The 21,526-nt window shown below is 31.6% G+C and overlaps 1 non-coding gene and 1 pseudogene across 1 annotated transcript; one reads left to right on the top strand and one right to left on the bottom strand.

Annotated features, from left to right (window-relative positions):
- The first annotated feature begins 13,903 nt into the window (after nucleotides 1-13,903).
- LOC120069655 lies at nucleotides 13,904-14,928 on the top strand (annotated as a pseudogene).
- Nucleotides 14,929-21,137: 6,209 nt separating this feature from the next.
- On the bottom strand, nucleotides 21,138-21,208 carry TRNAG-GCC. The gene has a single exon. It is a non-coding gene; the product is annotated as a tRNA-Gly (tRNA).
- Between the last annotated feature and the right edge of the window lie 318 nt (nucleotides 21,209-21,526).

Here is a 21,526-nt window from a genome sequence, read left to right as displayed (position 1 = left end):
TAACCAATCAGCAGTCTGACACCCTTCACAGATCGCTCGTAAGTACAGCTGGGCCAATAACTGTTATGCCCCTGTAGTTAAATCTGTCTCCTTAAGTACCACCGATCCCTCTAATGAACATAAGTCATAATCCTACTATGACTGAGTCTTCTCTTCCAAAGAGAAGTTGTGGCCACTGTGTTCAAGCCCCGAAATCAGCCCTTAAGGGAGTAATCTCTCTACTTATCCCTGCTTCGAGATAGGAGTGAATTTCATCTTATGGATTGAGTTCCCAACTCCCAGATCAGACAAGTCCCCAAAAAGGTAGGCATGTTGAGTTGGCAATCTAGCCACTCTCACCCATACTAATCAAAGGACCGCCGTCAAAGGCAGGAGTTTCCAAAACACTCAGGATTGAGGTCGTGTCACCTGTGGTCATTTAGGTGAGATGCAAGTCTCTAGTATCAACAGCGTTATATACAGAGTCTAGTCATCTCATGGTCTAGGTCTTATACAAACTCTTTGTATAGGACACCCCCACTCCACGTCTCCACACGAATTGTCAGGATCTACCATCTGTAGTACTTTACAACACTTGCAAACTTCTACAAAGCGAGTCGTATCCGTAGTGTCACCAGGATCAGGTATCCCACCTTAAACCTTATACTACAGACCAATTAAGGTTATCACTTAAGGAATGATCTACTTGTATATCACATATACATGTTTAAGTTCACATAAGATAACCAAGGAGCTTTGTTTATTGGATATAAGTAAATGTCAAAATTAAATAACACTTATTTTATTCATTGAACAATGTGTATCCTTACAAAACAACGAGACTCCGGGAGAATTAGGACACTAATGCCAACAATTCTTGACTAGATACTATCTCCAGAATAACTCATATTCTATAGTCATTTAGCTATCGTTTTCAGTCAAGAACTTACTAACACTTAGTGATTTTGTAAGTGTAACCTTCCATATCTCAAAGATTAGCGGCCCCAACGATGCTACTGATTTGGAGAGTCAAAGTTGGGAAACGACCTAAGAAATCTTATCCATTTCTGGAGTTTGAGTTGTTCTGAATCCCATGTTACAACCCTCTGAGGGGATAGCCGTCATTAAACGACTATCAAGAGTCGCTTAGAGCTAACCAATAGGTGCAACATAGGAATCTCACAGTCCAAGCCAACGAAAGAGATCGTAGGACATGCTGACACATATCCTTCACCACTTACTATGAACTACTTCTCCCATTTACCATGATCTTGATCCATACAAACACTTTTCGAATGGAGGTCACTTTCAGGGTGACACAAAGCGTCATATGAATCTCACGGTGTGAACTTTTTAGGTACGTAAGAGTTGAAATCAATATATCACATATTTGATTTTATGATGAACAAATTCCCTTTATCCACCTTGATCCTAATTCATACAAAAACTTTTCGAATGGAGGTCACTCCTAGGGTGATACGAAGCGAAGCATGAATCTTGATGTGAACTCTTAGGGACGTGAGAGCGAAAAAAACAACATATCATATATGTTATTAATCTCCCACTGAAGTGTTCTAACAACATATCATATATGTTATTAAATTCTCACTGAAGCGTTCCAACAACATATCATATATGTTATTAAACTCCCACTGAAGTGTTCTACTTGTTTTTGGATAAATCTTTACTTAGGAATGTTCTGGCTAATTAAACAACCTAAGTCTACATGATTTTTCCTAGTATAACTCTTATACCGGGATTAACCTATGATTTCTATGTGATAAATAAATTTTATTACCTTACACCACTCACGCATGCTCATAAATCTAAGGTTATTGACTTAGACGTCAGTTTGATCTCCAGGTAGAAGGTGTTTCATAAACCGTCAACTTAAGTACCCCCAACCTTAGATAAGATCTCCATGGGTAAGTAAACAACTCTTGTTTTACAAGTATACGACCTATTGAATTGCACTGGTTAACCCTAGGTGAGCATGTATCATATCTTTGTTATAAATTTTAAAAGTCTAGGTTATTTTATAACAATTATAAAATAAATTATAACATTTATAACCCTAGAATATCCATCTAAAACATGCTTCCTTAAACATACATGCTTTAATATAATACTTATATTAAAACCTAGCATGCATACTATATACATTGTAACACTTATAATATATATCAAATGCATGCCACATGCTTATCCTATGGTGGGGTTTTTAAAAAAAAAAACTATACGACATACTTTATGTACACATAGTAAAAAAATATCATACATCACATGCATAATACTTAAACAACACTAAAGTGAACCAGTTTTGGCATTAAAAGCAAACAAATAACTAATTTATTACAAAAAAACAGCAAACTCCCTCGAATCGGCTTTCAAACTCTTTAAACCAACTTAAACCGCCAAAAACCACTCGAACTGGCTCAGAAACTCCAAAAAAAAAGGTTGTCAACTAGACCGGTCCAGACCATCTGGACTGGCTAAGTCAACGCGCTGGAGCTGGTCAACGGATGAGGCATGTGGGTCGTAAGCGGGCGCATGGGTCGGGTTGGATCGTACGAGGAACGAAGAAATGCCAAGTGAGGAATGAGGATGAACTGGGTTGGACACGGGTCGGGGCTCCTGACTAGTCGAATGCTAGCCACAGTTGGCACGAGTGCGAGGACTCCACCTAACCGGGTTGGGTCAAGCGCGCGCACGGGTCGGATCGTCCAGACAGCTGGCACACGCTGGGAAGCTCACGAACCGGGTTGGGCCATCGGGTTCTCAGGTCTGGATTGGGATTTCCGGGACTGGAAGCATACTCTCGAGTCCGTGAGCCAATCTACTCCAAAATTGAAGCTGCCTCTTTTCTATAACCGACAATTACAGCCTAATAAAAACTTTAATGACCTTAGCAAATTTACAGACCATTTGCCACACATTAAAGCACATATACATATGAGCAATTACAAATTTCAACAAGAAATTAAATGAAAACTAATGCCAAAACCGTAATGTATCCACTTTAGTCAACTAAACATTCAATAAATGAAAAAACACCCACCAATATGTAATAAAACGTTATAAGCATGCTCCGATACCAATTGTTGTAACATAAAGAACGCATGCACAGTGGAAGCGATGAAATCGACAACGTTCTAATTGTAATAAAAACAAGAATAAACATGCAAAAGGAATAGAAATTACAACCTTTGTAGAGTCCATTGCAATCTTCCTCTCTTGAGCTCGATTGACACCATCAACAACAACTCCTCACTATTCTCCGATTGAAGAACACGATGATGGGACTATTTTGTTAGTGAAGATGAGGGAAATTCACTTAAGTAAAAGGAAAGTAAACAAATTTTGGTGGAAGAGTATACGTCAAAGGTTAAAGAAGCATTAGCTTTTACAAAAATAAAAAACCAAACTATTTATAGAAAAAATACATGCAAAATCCTATCTTGCATGTCTTCCATCTCAAACTCCACTAGCATGTAAGCTTTAGGTGTCAAGCCTTGGAAGTGTCACTTCAAAGTCCACTTAGTTAGTGGGAAAATCCAATAATTGGATTTTTCCACTAACTAATTTTTATTATTAAAAAAAATAATATACAATTTTCAAATTTTGAAAATTATTTAATTAAATAAAATAAACAAATTTAATATCATATATTAAATTGTCTTTGACACTTAGTTTTGATTAATCACATTAATCAAGTTTAAAAAACACTTTCATGCTAATGATCAAGTATACTATAAAAAATAATTAATTAATAAATAAATTATTTAATTGTAAATTATATCTCATATAAAATACAATTTTCCCTTAAGCCCGGATTATTTTGGCTATTTACTGAACTTGATCCACTTTTATGTCTCCACATAAAGTTCATGTATTCATATAATAACCATGGATCTTTAGTTTATTGGATTTAGACTTTACTAGTGCAATTCACATATTCAATAGCAGTTTTATTGAATAAATGTCAATAACATCTTTATTGATAATAGAATATGTTTAACATTACAAACTGCAAGTTTTAGGACATACAACCAAACATAAATTATGTTGTAGGGCTATTGATTATATAAGTAGTAGACCCACGATGGCTGTAACGATCCAACTTTCTAGGACTTGTACTAGGCCATTATTACATGCATGCATAAATCTCAAATGATTTTTTTTCATAAATTTAACTAAAATCAATAGAATTTTATAAAATAAATCACTTTAATAAAATCTAAATAACTAAAACTTTTGATCGGGGTCCTTCTAAAACATAAGTTAAAAGTACAAACATGAAGGTTAAAAAGTAAAAATTTCAAACAATGGAACTTTAAGTTAAAAAAATTATGACGGCAACATAAACATGAAAATTGAATAGAAGCATCAACTGGTCCTTTAGCACGATCATGAATTTCTTCTGTGGTTCACCAATATATCCTTGCCCTTACTTGATAAATATATCATAACAAAGAGTGAGTATAAAAATACTCAATAAGTAACCCAACTATCAGGGTCAGGTTATGCATTTATATCCTATAAATGCAATCATACTAGCAGGACACACATGCATCAACCAATCAATAATGGTTATCTGAGTGAATAATTAAACCGCCCTATCGTATATGAGATGTACCAAAAAATTTGGTCAATCTCAAAGGAACACAAACCTCTAGTGAATCCCGAAGGAGATACAAACATCTCGTGAATCCCAAAAGAAACAAACCAGAATCTCAAAGGAAACATAAACCTCTGATGAATCCCAAAGAAAACACAAACCTTTGGTGAATCTCGAAATAAACACAAACCTCTAGTGAATCCGGAAGGAAACACAAACCTCAAATAAATTCCAGAGGAAAAACAAAGCTCTGGAGAGTACATAACTACTGGTAGGAGGGCAATTATCACTAATCTATCTCACTTACAACATATTTCAGGGTCCATCACAAATACATATCAATCATATATACATATTAGTCGCTTTTACATATCAATCACATACAAATAACATCATGCTCGTAACACTTCTTTATTTCCATAACATCTCATGCTTTTTCAATATCTGTCAGAACAAGCCATTAACTATCATACTATCTATGTCGCCTGACTCAAAAGGCGGTTCCAATAATAAAATTACTTACCTCAAATATAATCCAAGAAACGTAATGAGGAGTCAAACCTTCACTAATCAAATCATTGTATAAGACCCACCTGTATCACACCTAAAATCAATCTTCGGCGAAGAGATTACTCCATTATAAGTAAATGTGAAAATTTAAAGCTTAGCGCCAATCTCCATAACCAATTTACATTCAAATATAATCACTAGAGACAATCATCGAAGAACCAACTATTGTTGGACAGCACCTCAAAGTCCTCTAAATCTCCAATCTGGCACCCAAATATTGAAGGATTGAATCCCAATGTGGAAGTGATTTATTTTTTTTTCCTTTTAAAAAAACCTCTAAATCTCCAATAAATCTTAAATATTGATGTTTATCTTTTGCCCCAAATTTACAGAAGAGAAATATAAAGAATTGGGCTAAACATGCTTTATACAGTAATTAATTAGGGAAAATGAATTATAACTTTTGTAGAATGAATTCTCAAAGACCTTTTCCTAATCTTCTAGATCTACTGCACAATCAAATCACAAGCAAGACACAACCACTGATTTTCTCTGCTATTCTCTTTAAACAAGGAAGCTTGTGGAGCTTTAATGTTCTTGGAGAAGGGGAAGGCAAAACCAGAGAACTCTTCTCTATTCTTTTGTTATGTGAGAGTGCGAGAGAGCTATTTTATATCTCTTAGTCTTCTTGGGTTCAGAATTAAACGTGACGGGAATTAAATCCCTTTACCCCATTAATCACTCCCTCGTAGGGGAGTTGACTAATTAATTTATTTAATTTGAAATTTAATTTAAATAAAATTTATTAATTAATCAAATGAGTATTTATTTAATTTTTAATTAAATATCAAATATTTAATTAATTTAATATTTGAATCATATTCAAATATATTTCATATTAAATTTACTATATAGGTATCATAGGAAAAAAATTCATATTATTTAATATTTGAATCTCAAATATTATTTTCTCATATTATATAATTTTAAATTTGAATCTAATTTAAATAAACAAATAATTATAATGTAATATTAAATTGTATCATATACAATAAAGTTCCTTAAACAATAATTTGAACACTTCAAATTTATAATACCTAAATCGTTTAATCCCATTTTGAATTAGTAGAGAGACCTTATGGATACATAATTATAAGCTCTAATTATACGAGATTAATTAATTAAACTCTTTAATTAAATTTATCAATATTCATTAACTATGGACATTCACTGTACACCCATGGTGTGAGGTCAGAGGAGACAGAGATTGGAAGAGCGAAAGAACCTACCGACGGTGGTCAGACCTGCTCGAACGGTTACTGTTGCTGGCGAAATCCGGCGTTGGCGTGGGTGGTCGGTCGAACAGAGCATCGAGCGGCGCAGAGGGCAGCGATAGGAGGTTCTCGGCTTGTAGACGGTGACAGTTGCACGGCAGGCCTCGAATTCATGACCAGTGTAGGTGAACGGCTGAAAGGATACGCGACTCGACAGCGCGACCTGTAGGACAGATAGACGAACGGCGGCTTTGTTGTGAGGATTTCGGTGGAGGCGGCGACGGTGAAGAAACTCACGAAGGAGAAAACAAGATTGGGGGCGAGGGAAGAGGGGGTTGCACACTCGTGATGAAGAAGGTTTTTTCCTTTTTCTTTTTCTTTTTTTTTTAATTTAATTTTCTCTTTACTTTTTTCCCTTTTAACTCATAAATATATGTGTGCGCCCACGCGTCCGTGCGTGTGTCTATACCACAAAGATACATATGTGCGCCCACGTGCATGTGTCTATGTGTGTCCCTCTTTCCCTTTATAAATCCTCCCATAAACAACCAATTAACTTAAAATTTTCCAAATATTTTATCCAACTTTCTTTAAATTAAATTTAAATCTCCATCAAATTTCTCTTATCCAATTAATCTAAATTGATTCTCTCTTCAAATTTGACCGTCAAATTTGAAGAAACATAAAATTTAATAAATTTAAAATAATTAATTTAGATTCACCTTGAAATTTGGGATGTTATGATGATGACCATATTTTTTTTAGTATGTTCAAACTCATATATTCCACAATGCTTTAAACGATGTTGTTGGGTTGTCCATTATATAAATAATAATATTTAAATTATCAATAGTTACATGTATAAAATTGTAAAATAAATTATAATTTATTAAGTTCACATCTCGAACAAGTATTAAGAATTTGAGAAATTATGTGTAGTTGAATGGTGGAACAAAAAGTTCAACAAAAACAAAAACAAAATACAATAAAATAAAATAAGATGAAATAAATAACTTTGTGTGACAATGCACCCTTAATTAATTCCAACATCACCAACAAATTAAACCCTTTATAATTTAAGAACATTTTGGGGGGCGTTCAGCGTACATGTTTGGAATGTTAAGCCTAAGAATGTTTAATCTAGGTATTAGGCTAGGAGACTTAGGTAACTTAGTTTAAGAAAACGTTGTTTAAAGTAGAGGTTTTGGAAATCTGGGTTTAAAAAATGTTGAGTTGTATGTCCTGAAACTCGCAATTTGTAAAGTTAAACATATTATGTTATCAATAAAGATGTTATTCAACATTTCTTCAATAAAGTTGTTATTGAATCTATAAATTGCACTTATACAATCTAAATCCAATAAACTAAAATCAATGACTATTATATGAATACTTGAACTTTATATAGAGACATAAAAGTGGATCAGGTTGGGTGCCTTATTCTTGTAACACTATTGGATGCGGCCCACTCTGTAGTTGTTACAAGTTGTTGTAAAGGTGCTACAAATGAGGTGGTCCTGATTCGTTTATGTATTGACATGGGGAGTGGGGGCATCATATGCAATGAGTTTGCATAAGATCGGACCAAGAAATAAGTCACTCTTACTTTCTGACGTTGTTTACGGTTTAAGACTAGTTATTTCGCTTAGATTATCTAGGTAACTCGATCTTAATCCTGAGCTAACTATGAACCCCTGTTTATTCGGGATTATCCTTAGATTTGCATAGATGAGGGTTGGCTCAAGAGCGTCGGCTCAATAAGCCTCTCATTTCAGGGTAAGACCGGGTAGATAGTTGGGAATATAGGGTGCAATAAGAAATTCACGCCTACCCAATTTAGGGGTAGGAGAGAAGTTGTTCTTTTAAGTACTGAATCCAGGTCTTGAACAAGGGGTCTCACTCTTTCATTGGCCCGAGAGGGATCTGGTTTAGTGATTGCATCACAAACTAATTGCTCATTAAAGGATCGGTGGAACTTAAGGAGCAAGATGTAATATCGGGGGTAAAACAACATATTAACCCAGCCGCTATTACGAACAACCCGTGAAGGGTCGACTTACTAATTATGGTTAAATCAATTGGATACAAATATATCTACAGTAAGGAGAGTGCAACTATTGACCTATAGTGGTGTTTGATAGTTAATGAATACTGATTAATTTGGCCTAAAAAATTTTAGTTAATTAATCTTAAATTGTTGGAGCTCATGATCTGTAAGTCCATAAGGTCCCTCTACTAGCTCATAAAACATGACACCTTGAATTAATAAATTGAGTGAATTTGGAATGATATCAATTTGAAGTGTTCAAATTGAAATTAGGGTTTGAATTTGAATAAGTTTAAATTGAAATTAGGGTATTCAAATTCAAATTAGGGTTTGTATAATTATATTTGATATAATTAATTAATATTTAATTTATCGAAATTAAACAAAATTGGAGAGTTTATAATATTTAAATAATGATTTAAATATTAACTACATGAATAAGATTCATGATTAAAATTGGGTATGTGTTTGATTTTATATTTGATATTAAATTATTTAATTAATTAAATATATTTTATTAATTGAAAATCAAATTAATTTTCAATTTTAATTTAATTTAAGAAATTGAATTTTGATTTTTATATTTAATTAATTATGAATTAATTAAATCAAATTTAAGTTAGTTTTGGTATTAATTAAAATTTGAAATTGAAAAAAAAATAATAATAAAAACTTGGTTTTGAGTGGGTTTTTCCCACATTTACACCAAGTAGGAGGTGTTACTCCCAAATTGACTCACAAATCCCACTTCTCCATGAAGTTGTTGTTGACATTAAGCTGAGTTTTAATGCATGAATGCACTTGATGAATAAAAGCTCTAAAAATTGGAGATTGGATAAGAGAATTTTTGAGTTCTTTAGAAGACTGCTGCAGAAATTTATCTTCACCAAAAACCCACACAAACACCCTTCACAAATTTACTCTAGTTGGAGTTCCACCACTCAAATTTAAGGTTGAGAATAGTAGAGAAGATCTCTTGATGATTTACTGCTAAATTGAAGCTGGAATCATGTGAAGAGCAGTTTGAAGTTAGGAGAATTCAACAAAGGTATGTTGTTAAGAAACTCTCTTTTTAGATTTATGTTTAAGCATGCTTTTAGAACTTAAATTAAATGTAATTAAAGTGCTTATTGATTTTGTTTGCTTCTGTTGCATGCTAGTGTACCCTAACAAAAAGCCCGTATTTGGGGTGCAAGCTTAGAAAGTCTAGGAATGAAATGCAGATCCATAAACCTTGAGTTAGTGAAATATTTTATTGTATTTAATCAGTGGTTAGCTTTTAGATTTATTTTAAATTTATCATCTTAATTATTTTAATATAGTTAAGTTTAAAATAGACTAAAAATTTAGAAGAATATTTGCTTTTTTGAATTTTGTAATAGAGATTTGATTAAAATTATAATTTTATTTAGTTGATTGTTTTAATAATTTGATGTTTTTATTTTCCTAGATTTTGAAATAAAATTTAATAGATTTTTGTTATTTTAACTAATTTAAATTAACGCTTTCTACGCAAATAACTTAAATAAGTATACTTAATTACACAATTGAAATCTAATATATACAAAAATCTGGCTCAATTTACTTTTTCAGCATTCCTTACTATTCAATATATGATGATGATAATAATAATAATACAAAAAGAAACATGTGAGGGAACTTTTTTGTGATTATGAATATTGTAAAACAGTTTTCTTTTATGAGCCTATACAAGGAAGAAACTTATAAACAAGTGATCGATTTTCAACCAGGAGAGAAGAAAATAAATAAAAACTCCTAAAATAAAGGAAACAATAATGTTAAACAAAAAAGTGAAGGAAGATAATTTAAAAAGATAATCTAATAAATAATAATATAATTAAGAAAAACTAAAAAAAATGAATTAAAAAATTGCTTTAAAAAATATTGTTGTAAGTAAACTAAGAGTCTTTTTGGAATGATTTAGAAAGAAAATATTTTTCAAAAATTCATTTTTATTTAAACACTTTTGATAAAAATTCTTTAATAAGAAAAACACACATGTATTTGGCACTTTTGTAGAAGTATTTATATACAAGTTTATTTAGTTTATTACATACTAAAAGTATTTTTATTAATGTTTTTAAAGATAGGCCAGTAGTGGCCAGAGGTTGACTAGAGTTAGTGGTTAGAAGTTCGCTAGCAGGGAATCGTCGAAAGTGGCAATCGAAGGTTGGCCCATGGCAATCGAAGTTGGCCATCGACGGTCACCAAAAGTGGTATCTAAAAGTTGGTCGATGAACTTTCTAAACTAAATTTAAAAAGAAAAAAAAATGTAACTCATAAATTCAAATAATGTTTACTATTTAAATCTATAGAAAAAAAGTATAAAAAGTCTCGATTTTCTAAATCCTTATCCTAAATAAGGATTGGACTTAGGATACTTAATCCATCCTAAACCCAACCTACAAAACAAATTAAACACCGCTAAAAGGTAGTGCTTGTTTGGGTAGAATGGTAGTGCTTGCAAGAATAAGTCTAGTATTAATTTATGACCATGTAGTCCAAAAACGTCGTCAAATCATCCACCGTGTGCGGATTCATAATTTGCACATCAAACATTTCTACGCCTCCAGATTTACCTCTTCTTAAATGAAGAAAATGTTTTTAACCCGCTTATTTCAAATCTACTCTTATTTTTTTAGTTCTCCAATAAAATAGTAAACACTTTAATAAAGAATAAAAAATAATGAAGGTAAAATAATAAGTACTATAGTAAATCAAGATTTTAAAATATTATTAATGGTAGCTAATGAAGTATTGAAATAGTATTTATAATGGTAAGAGATGGTTATTATAATTTTAGGATAGCTTTTGCCTCAAACGTCCTCCAATCTCATCATGGTCACTTACCGTATGTATTCAACAACACGTCATTGTTTGGATCTGCCTCACATTATCGTCACTAGTAATGGTAGTAAAGGTGCGACAACCAAATTTGTAGTTTTAATCATGGTGGTCACTCAATTTAAAATGTATCAGTTAAAATTTTTAAATAACAAACAAATATCTATCATAAAACAACATATTACATTGAGCATGTATGAAAAACTTTTCGAATGGTGATTGAAACATAAACCTAATTAAAGGTTGAAATTGGTGAAACAGAAACTTTAGAATTAAAGTGGATGGAATTGACATTGAGTAGATTAACTTTAATTAAAATCTAAGAAATAAAAAATTTAGAGTGAAATTGAACCGCTAAAGTTTAGGGTAAAAGTGAATTTTCCCCCTCTTCCTTGGTATGCAGGTTGTTTTTGGTGGATTGGAATTATTTATGAGATGAGACCCACTCAAATAATAAACTAATGATGATGAATCACGTGAGAAAGTAAACGGATAGACTTCTTGAGTTATTCTACTTATTAATAAATATCGATTCTTTAATTTTTATTCATGTCAATTTCTTGTCATTTCACCCTTTTTCTAAAGAAAAAAGAAAATTGATTCTCATTAACTTCTCTATTTATGGATTATATACACACATATTATAATATATTTCTTCTAACTTTGAAAGGGAGACAGAAAAACTTGAGGTTCTTTTTTTCCTTTTACAAAAAATATTCTAATAGAGGGAAAAAGAAGATAAAAGATTTTTGTCTTTTTGTTTTCTTCCAAAAAACAAATAAACAGCTATAAAAGTCACAGTGCCCGCGTATAGTTTCCATTGATATCAAATCAACATTTAAGTATTTTCGTTTTTTTTTATTAGCTATAAACCATTAAATCAATAGAAATGTAACGAGGTTCAATTCTTCAACCCTATACTTTAATTATAATATATTTACAAAAAAATTAAAATACACTAACTAAAAAGATTGATTCAACCCTTTATTTATCTTTTTAATGTTTTTTTTGGTTTAGTGATAATCGTTGATTTTACACATTACTGTTACTGTGTGTTGGAGCATATAAAAAACTCATATAATATTTTACTTTATTGGAATTTATGCTAATTTTTGTCTTCACAAATAAGGAAGAGTGTTGAAACATATCAAAAATAGAAACAAATACATTTGAAATCATTGAAGTTTGAGCTTCACTCATATTTAATATTTAGATTTCATAATTTTTTTTTTAAAGCTGATTTCATAAGTTTGAGTTTCACTTTTGTTTCTAGTAATTTTAGCTCACTTTCTTGTTTCTTCGTCTCACTCTTACTTAATTATAGCTCACTTTCTTGTTGTTGTCCTCTACATTTGGTTCATTTGACATTTGTGAAAAACTCTATTTGTTACCAACACATCGCGTGTTGTCGAAGAAAGAAGAAAATAAGTTGTAGTAGTTGTTATAATTGTACCATTGTTGGAGGCAAAATATAGGGAAGTGAGTGTTGTTTTTGCCAAAGATAAAATAGGAAGGAGGAAAGCATAGCGTCACTGTTGGAAACCGAATATGGAAAAGGGATTGAGAAAGAAGAGACAATAGGAAGAAAAGAAAGTGAGTGAGTACTACTGAGAGAGAAATAGAACTACAGTTAGAGAGAAATATTTTCTTAAATAAAAGTTTGAAAAAGATTGTAAGATTTTATTAGGAAAAAGTGGGTAAAATAACAATTTGACCCAATTTGTTAGGTCAATCTATAATATTTAATTTTAATTTTTTTGGTTAAAAAAAGTTTGAAGTTAAGAGTGAAAGTGTAGAAGTGAGGTAGAGAATGAAATAGCCCAATTAAGAAAAGGGATGATGGGTTGGTGTTGGGTAAAGCCCATGTAATTCCCTCTCACATCAAAATACCCTCTTATGTCATTTCTCTTATTTCGAGAAAAAACCAAAAACAAAGCAAAACAAAACAAAACAAAACAAAAGTGCTTAGCTTAGGCCACTCCTTCCCACGCGCACGCCACCCACCAAACCCTAATTTCCAAGAACCCCTAAAAGCAGTGCTTCTCATCACCACACCATTTTGTTTCTTTTTTAATTTCCCCCCTTAAAATAAAATAAAGACTACCTATTTATTCCACATAAAAATAAATATAATAAGTTAACCTTCACACAACAAAACTATAAAATCAAATAATTTATTTTGTTTGGTTGTTATATGACCAAAATTTCCACATTATTTATATATTTCCCCCTCTAGGCTGGTTTCTGGCGTGTATATAATATTATAATTCTCATATATGTCCTCCAATTCAATCCCATTCCCATATAAAATTTTAAAAATAACTAAATAAATAAATAACAAAAATGAGAGGCGTTTGACCCCATTAATTAGTGCTTCCCATCTCTGGGTTTACTCTTCTTTCTTTGCTCCTCGATTCCGTCTACTAGTGGAAGAAAGTGGTGCTAAAGGGTTTCCAATACTCTCTTTGCATCTCTTCTCTCTCATAAACTCAATTATCAAAACCTTCTCTCCAAATTCATTCTTCTAATTTCATCCATCTATCTTCTTCAAATTCATCATATCTCCATACTTTTTCCCCTTTTTTTTTTCTTTTTTGAGGGTTTAATTAATTTATAAATCTGGCGAATCCTTGGTGGACCACTCAGGTGGGTTTGTCCGGAGTTGATCATCATCACCCGGCCGCCATCAACAACTCTCCCATCTTCAAACAAAGCGATGACAATAGCGGCGGCAGCAGAGACGACGACGATGACGACAACAACCGCGACGAGCCTAAAGAAGGCGCGGTGGAGGCCGGAACACGTAGACCAAGAGGCCGTCCGCCTGGATCTAAAAACAAACCCAAACCCCCAATCTTCGTCACGCGTGACAGTCCCAACGCCCTTCGGAGCTACGTCTTAGAGGTAGCCGCCGATCCGACGTGGCCGATTCCATCGCTCAATTCGCCCGTAAACGCCAGCGTGGCGTCTGCGTTCTCAGTGCAACCGGCTTAGTCGCTAACGTCACTTTACGTCAGCCCGCCGCCCCGGTTCCGTAATGCCACTCCAAGGAAGTTTCGAGATTCTTTCTTTAACCGGCGCTTTTTTACCCGGTCCGGCCCCACCTGGCTCCACTGGCTTGACCGTTTACTTGTCCGGTGGTCAGGGGGCAGGTCGTCGGTGGGAGCGTCGTTGGCTCGCTTGTGGCTGCCGGACCCATTATGGTAATTGCAGCCACTTTTGCTAATGCCACTTATGAAAGGTTGCCTCTTGAAGATCCCGATGACAATGAAGTTGGAAGTGGCTCCGCCTCACACGGCGGTCCTAGAAGTCCTCCGCCGGAAATTAGAGCCACTGGAGGAGGGCAGATGCCAACTGGGATGCCGGAACCGACTTTGCCGTTGTATAATTTACTGCCGGATATGATTCCCAACGGTGTTCAGCTTGGCCACGACGGGTATGCTTATGTCCGGCAGCCATATTGAAATTTCAAAATCATTTAACAAGGATATACTGATTATTAGGGTTCCTCAGGAAGAAGGGGAAAAAGAAGAAGAGAGAAGAATTAAAGGATGGTTTTTTTTTTTTTTTTTTCAATCAGTTTGTTGTTTGTTCATATAGTAATTAGCTTGGCCACTCTTTGTTTTTAGTCTTTTTTTTTTCTTTATCTTTTTTTCTGGTTGGGATTAATAAATAAACAAGATAATTGGCTTGTCTTTTCAAATTATGATGTTTAATCTTTCTTTTGATAAGATTGTTTTCTTTTCTTCTTCTATCATTATCTAATTCTATTTTTATCTTATGGGATATAATTAAGTTATATGGCTAATAGATTTCATGTTATTTTTAATTATAGGAATTCATTTCTTCATGCATGTTTTATTGAGAGCATTGTGAGTGTTTATGTTTTTTTTCCTGGGATATATATGTTATTAGAATGATGTTGATTTAGTCCAATTTTGCAATTTTCTTTTTTGGAATCTATAAAAATATATATTTTATATTATAATGATGTGTTATTGCGTTTTCATTTGCATTCTTAACATTGAAATTACACAATGTTAATAAAATTATATCTAGATTGTTGATCGGGAAAGATGTTTCCTCTTAATTGATTTTTACTGATTGTGATATGATTTTGGGAACATTTGGAATATGTTCTTCCTTCTAAACTTAAGCTTCGGATTAATGAATTTTTGTATATAAATAATAATTTTAGGTTAAATTATAATTTTAGTGTAACTTTATTGGTTTGTGTGTATTTAGTTTATACAACTTAAAAATAAAACAATAGTTAACCTTGAATAATGAGACATGTAATTCCACACTTTACCAAACATTGTTATTGTTGACTAATTATTTGTATATAAACGTAGTTCGACTTAGTAAAGTAAATGTTTTTGGCTAAGAAACGAAGGTTTTGAATCTTTTGGTTCTTGAACTTTAAAAGAAGTAAGTGTCAACATAAACATAAATAGATTATATCATATATATTTTATCAAAGATCAAACTTTCAATTATCACTTGTTTGTATTTGAACTTAAAAAAAATTAAAACGACAACATACTTATTTGACAAACAGTAGATAATCCAACATAATCTAACGGATGAATGATTAAACGAATTAGTGGATGATATTAGAACAAATTTGAAGAGACATTATGTCACAAAATTTCTTTGAACTGCTTTTCTTTTTCTATTCTTTTTGTCCCGTCTTATCAAATCAACAAAATTGTTCATAAATGAACATGAAAAATCATAATATTGACGACCAACATTATATAGAATCACAACTTCAAAAGTCAATGAAATGCACATCCATTTTTTTTTTAATTTTGTTTAGTACAAAAGCGATAAAAACAAATAAAAACATGTATCTTGTTCGACTAGAGAAAGTAACCAATTGAGAAAACATGACTCTCACATTTGTGATAGAAATTCAAATTCAATAAAATTGAGGTTGTCTAACTTTTTCCAGAAAAGTTATTGAGATTACAAGGTCGGTTCAAATAGAGATTATCTAATAGATTACAAGATCAATTCGAATTGGGATTACAAGTTAAAGTTCGTATTGAGATTGTCTAATAGATTCCAATTAGAATGAAATAATGAAAAGGAAATATTAATTACTAAAAGTATTAATTCAAACTTTTTGCATTTTCATTTGCATTCTTATAATTCACATAGAGTTTCATCTCAAATTAGTTGGCAATGATAATAATAGTAGCTTATATATCTTATAAAGATTGTGTGACCTCTTGATTTTTCAGAGGTGAAATTCTCAGAATACCTCTTCAAGATGGTGCAGATAACATCGAAAACATCTGAAAATTAATTGACAATAAAAGTAGTTGCTGAAATACTTATAAAAATAGTAAGATTCCCTAATTTTTTTGGATCATCAACCATTATAATCATTAGGTAGCTATAATTGAACCATAGGGATTAAGTTGAATTATACATGTCCCATTATACACATTGGATCATTAGGGGGGGGAAACACTAAATCAAAAAGAAAGAAAAGTGCCTTGCAAAGCTGACAAGTCTGATTAGGCTATCTTGTTCACATGTGATTACAATATTATATTACCAATTAGGGTTTAACATACATATATCATCATTGATGAGCTCATTACCTCACCAAACCATTTAATTAAGGTTGATTGTTCTACCATCCATTTTCCCCAAAGCATAAGTAATCATTATCTAGAGGCTGTTTCTGTACAGAAATTTTTTAAGAACTATTTTTCTGTGTTGTTAATTTTATGACTGAGATTTAGAGAAATATATTTTTAGTATTGCGTTCTAACATTCTTCTAATTTATTTCCAACATTCCCATATATTCGTTTAAAAATTTTTAAAAAAAAATGTGAACGTAAAGATTCAAACATTTAAATTTATGACAAATGTGTGTAATACCTTAATTAATTAAGTTGTGTTCCAGCTGAAATAAAATGTTAATTTAATATATATATATATATATATAAATAAAATAGAATATCTTCTTTTGGTTTCTACTATTTTCTAGTTTCAAATGTATTTTCAACATTACTTTAATTATTAAATTATGTTGGAGTTGAAATAACCCGTTGAGGTGTCAACAGGAGCGTAGCTCAACTGACATAGTGCTACTATCGACCTCGAGGTTTGAGGTTCGATTTCCCACCCCACACTTTAATTACAATGGTAAAAAAAAAAAAAAATACATAAAAATAATAAAATACCCATTTTCCGTTTCTACAATTTTCTAGTTTAAAATGTGTTTCCAAGAATTATTGTGACAAGTAAGGTTTGACGAGCTTGAAGTTTGTTACAATTATGCTTTATTGCTTTAAGATTTTTGTCATTTCTACCATTGACAATTAAAATTAGTTTAAACGTGCCTTGAAATATTTTATAATTAGAGTGATTAAAGAAATTGTTGCGACTGTTGAGCTCTAAAAGCACAGTACGACATATATAATATTACAAAAATCAACGTTCAATTTGATAATTATTTAAGTTGAGTTTTTAATCATTTGTTTTTAAATTTAATTTTTTAAAATTAAATTTATAAATACTCATTCCATCTCTATATTTTTGGTTTTGTTATTTGTTTTTATCAATATTTTTAAAACTAATCAAAATAGTTTTTAAAACCTTATTTCCCCCAAAATTTACTTAAGAATTTAACTTTTGAACTTAAAAAAATGCAAGTCGTTATAAGAAATGGAGATAAAATAGATTTAATTTTAAAAAATAAAAAAAATGAAATTATTATCAAATAAGACTTTAGCTTCTTATTTTTAGTGTTTTGAAAATTAAGTTTATAAACACTATTTTCACCCAGTGATTTTTTTATCTTGTTATATACTTTCTAATGTGTTTTCAAAATTAAGTCAAGTTTGAGTGAAAAAAAATATTGTTTAATAATTTAATCGTTTATAAACATTATATTTACATTGAATGACCTTTCTTGTTCCAGAGAAAAAGTACCAAAGGAAGTTAAACAAAAACCTTTTCAATTAAGGAAAATAGTAGAATAATCATAATTATAAAAACAAGTGTAGTAAGAAAACAAACAATTTTAAAAAAAACTAAGAACAAAAAAGAAAATTAATAAAAAGAGATTAGTTTTTTTAATATGCATAATTTTTAAAAAATCAAAACATGGTGCGAGCTTTAAATATTACTTCCAAATAATTGGTTAAGAACTGAAAACCCTTTTTTTTCTGCCACAATATTAATCTATATATAATATATAATATACACACATACTATACATAGAGTTATATAAAATATAATATAAATATATATTCAGAGAGAAAGAGAGAGATGGGTTTTCCCTAACCACTTGTTCAGCCTTCACTGTCTTCAAGATATGCACACAATGTGGTAAAGAAGGGATTTCAAACTTCCAAAAAGCATTCCCACTTATGGTCAAACCAATATGGGATAGAGATCAACACAAACACACGTCAATTTCATTTTATACACATTCTTTTTTTTTTTTCATTTTTAACTCAGATAATTTTAAATTAAAAAAATTCAAAGATTTAACCTCTAAGTTAGAAGTTGGATATCTTTATGTTAATTGAATTATGTTCTTGTTGACTATAATTCTTCACTTTTTTAATTTATAACCTCTCGTCTTCTACATATCACTAACTGTAAGTCAATCATTCACAAGTTGTTCGTATTTACAATTGGGTCAAAGATTACCGTTTTACCCCTGTAAATATATCTTACTCCTTAAGCTCCCACTGACCCTCCATTGAACAATTGATTTATAGTATAACTTATACATCATAACCCTCTTTTCTATGAGAAGGCGGGACCCCGTTGTTCAAGACAAGACATCAACGCTTAAGAGAACAACTCATCTGCTAACTCTAAATCGGATAGGAGTGAGTTCCATATTGCAAAGCTATGTCTCCAACTATTTACCCGGTCTTATCCCCAAAATGGGAGACTTATTGAGTAGTGTTGTTGGACTACTCTCATCTATATAGATCAAAGGATAATCTCGAATAAACAGGAGTTAATAGTTAATTCAAGATTAAGATTGAGTTACCCTAGATCATTGATTTTGAGATAGTCAGTTTTAATAATAAACGGTTGTTATAAAAAAAATGACTATTTTTAAGGTGTTGCACATAATGTCTCATATACATATATATTATGTTAGTCATGTTAAACCACACTAATTAATAATCACCTTAAACATATGAGAGAGTTTGTAATTTGTGTAGGCATAGAGATAATGATGGAGAGGAGAGATGTGGGGGCAAATAAACTCTCTCTCTCTCTCAAAATTATATATTAGAAAGATCCAAAATGTGATTAGACCATGAGGTGATTCATTCAACTTTAATTAAATTAAGGGGAAAAAAAAGTAAGAAATTAGTATTAAATTAGAAATAAAATAGAGGGTTTTGAAAGGGGAATCTAACCCACTAAACCAAAACAAAATTAATGAAACATAGACCGCCCAATTGGTGTGGATAGTGGGACAGCATTGTTTGGCCTTTTCCCTTCCCCTCCTTTCAAGTCCATCATACTTAGTGCTAACAACCTTCTCTCCCTCTTAATCATATTGGACTACACATCACCTTTTTTTTTAAAATATATATAATATATACTTATTATTATTATTCAACCAAATTAAAGCTTTTCTTCTTTTTCTTTTTCCCTTTCCTCCGGCTCTATTTCAATCTAACCCTAGCTATCATCCTCATTGATTTACAATTTCACAATCTTTTAAGGTTTTTAATTAACATCAAATCCTCACCAATCAGACACGTTTGAATTCATAAAATGTTTATTACGATAATATATCCACAAATACACATGATTCCACGTTGACTAGGAACGGAAGAAATTAAAATTCTTAATTAATGGAGAATATCATCACACTATTTTAAGTTATACATATAGGTGTGTTATAATGATCCATACAATACAAGAAATCTCAAAAGATTGCTTCATTTTCTATCCTTTATCATTTAATAACGTAAAGAGAGAGATTTCCAATTGATATGGAAGCATTTTAAATACTAGAGTTCAAAAATAAACAAGCTTCATTCTCTTAACGATGGAGTACACATCCTATATTTTATGATACCATTTTCAACTAAGACTTCCATTTTCTTTTATCTAATTTTTCAACTTAACCACCAATCACCTCATTATTACCCACAACTACAAAACTTGGAAGGTTATTAGTTTAGGATATGGTTATGATGATACTTTTTTTTCCTATTTTTACACAAAAAAAAAAAAAAAAAAAAGTGTCTTTTTAGAATGAATTGAAAATTAAGTACTTTTTAAACACTTAAAAAGTCATTTCAATCCAACTCACATGAGGGAAGTAGTTTTGGAATAGGGAAGAAAATTATGAAGAGATCATTATTATGGTGGGCAATAGTGAAATGAAGGGTAAGAAGTGGGAGGGAATGGAAATTGATTTGACAAAATGATGCTTGAACAAAAAAGATGGGTTTTTTTCTTTTTCTTTCTATCTTTTCCATTAAAGCTAATGGAGCTGAGTATCCAACTTCCAAACTAGTAACATTTCCTATTTTGCAAAAAATAAAAAATCCAATGCTCAATCCTGTGTGGCCCACTCGATGCTTCCCCTTGCACAAAGGACAAAACACATTCAATCAAAATTCCCCTCACAAGTCACACACCTCATCTCCCACGTGCGAGAATTGAATGCTATTCCTGTCTGTCTCTCTTTGTCCTTCTCCTTCTCCTCTCTCAACTTGCCTTTCTACATCTACCAAAAGCGATCTTCTTAAAAAAAAAAAAACAACTCCCTTTTTCCAATAACCCAAAATAATAATAACTGAAAATTTATCAATCAAAATTTTTAAAACAAAATGCACCAGCCGGGAATCGAACCCGGGTCTGTACCGTGGCAGGGTACTATTCTACCACTAGACCACTAGTGCTTATACAATCCGAATAATCACACGTATTAATAAATTACTTATATTAAAACAAGTCAACGGCCGGCAGCCTAATTAATTATATGAAAGTTGGTCGTGATGGAATAGAATATATCAAATTAAATTTCACGTTATTTTTTTAAATATTATTATGATACTTTATTGAAGACGTCAGCAATATTGTGGCTACTTCTGTAACTCTATTCATTTCTTTTTACTTGCTTATTATTTTAATTTTTTTAAAAAGAAGATTTTTCGACCCAAGATATAGATTTTGTTTTTGTAATATTTTAGAAATTTCTTTGTTTACTGTCTCATTTA

The sequence above is a fragment of the Benincasa hispida genome, unplaced genomic scaffold (assembly GCF_009727055.1).
Source record: "Benincasa hispida cultivar B227 unplaced genomic scaffold, ASM972705v1 Contig533, whole genome shotgun sequence".
Classification (NCBI taxonomy): domain Eukaryota; kingdom Viridiplantae; phylum Streptophyta; class Magnoliopsida; order Cucurbitales; family Cucurbitaceae; genus Benincasa; species Benincasa hispida.
The sequence above is the reverse complement of the archived record's forward strand: the minus strand, read 5'-3'. Positions and strand labels throughout refer to the sequence as shown.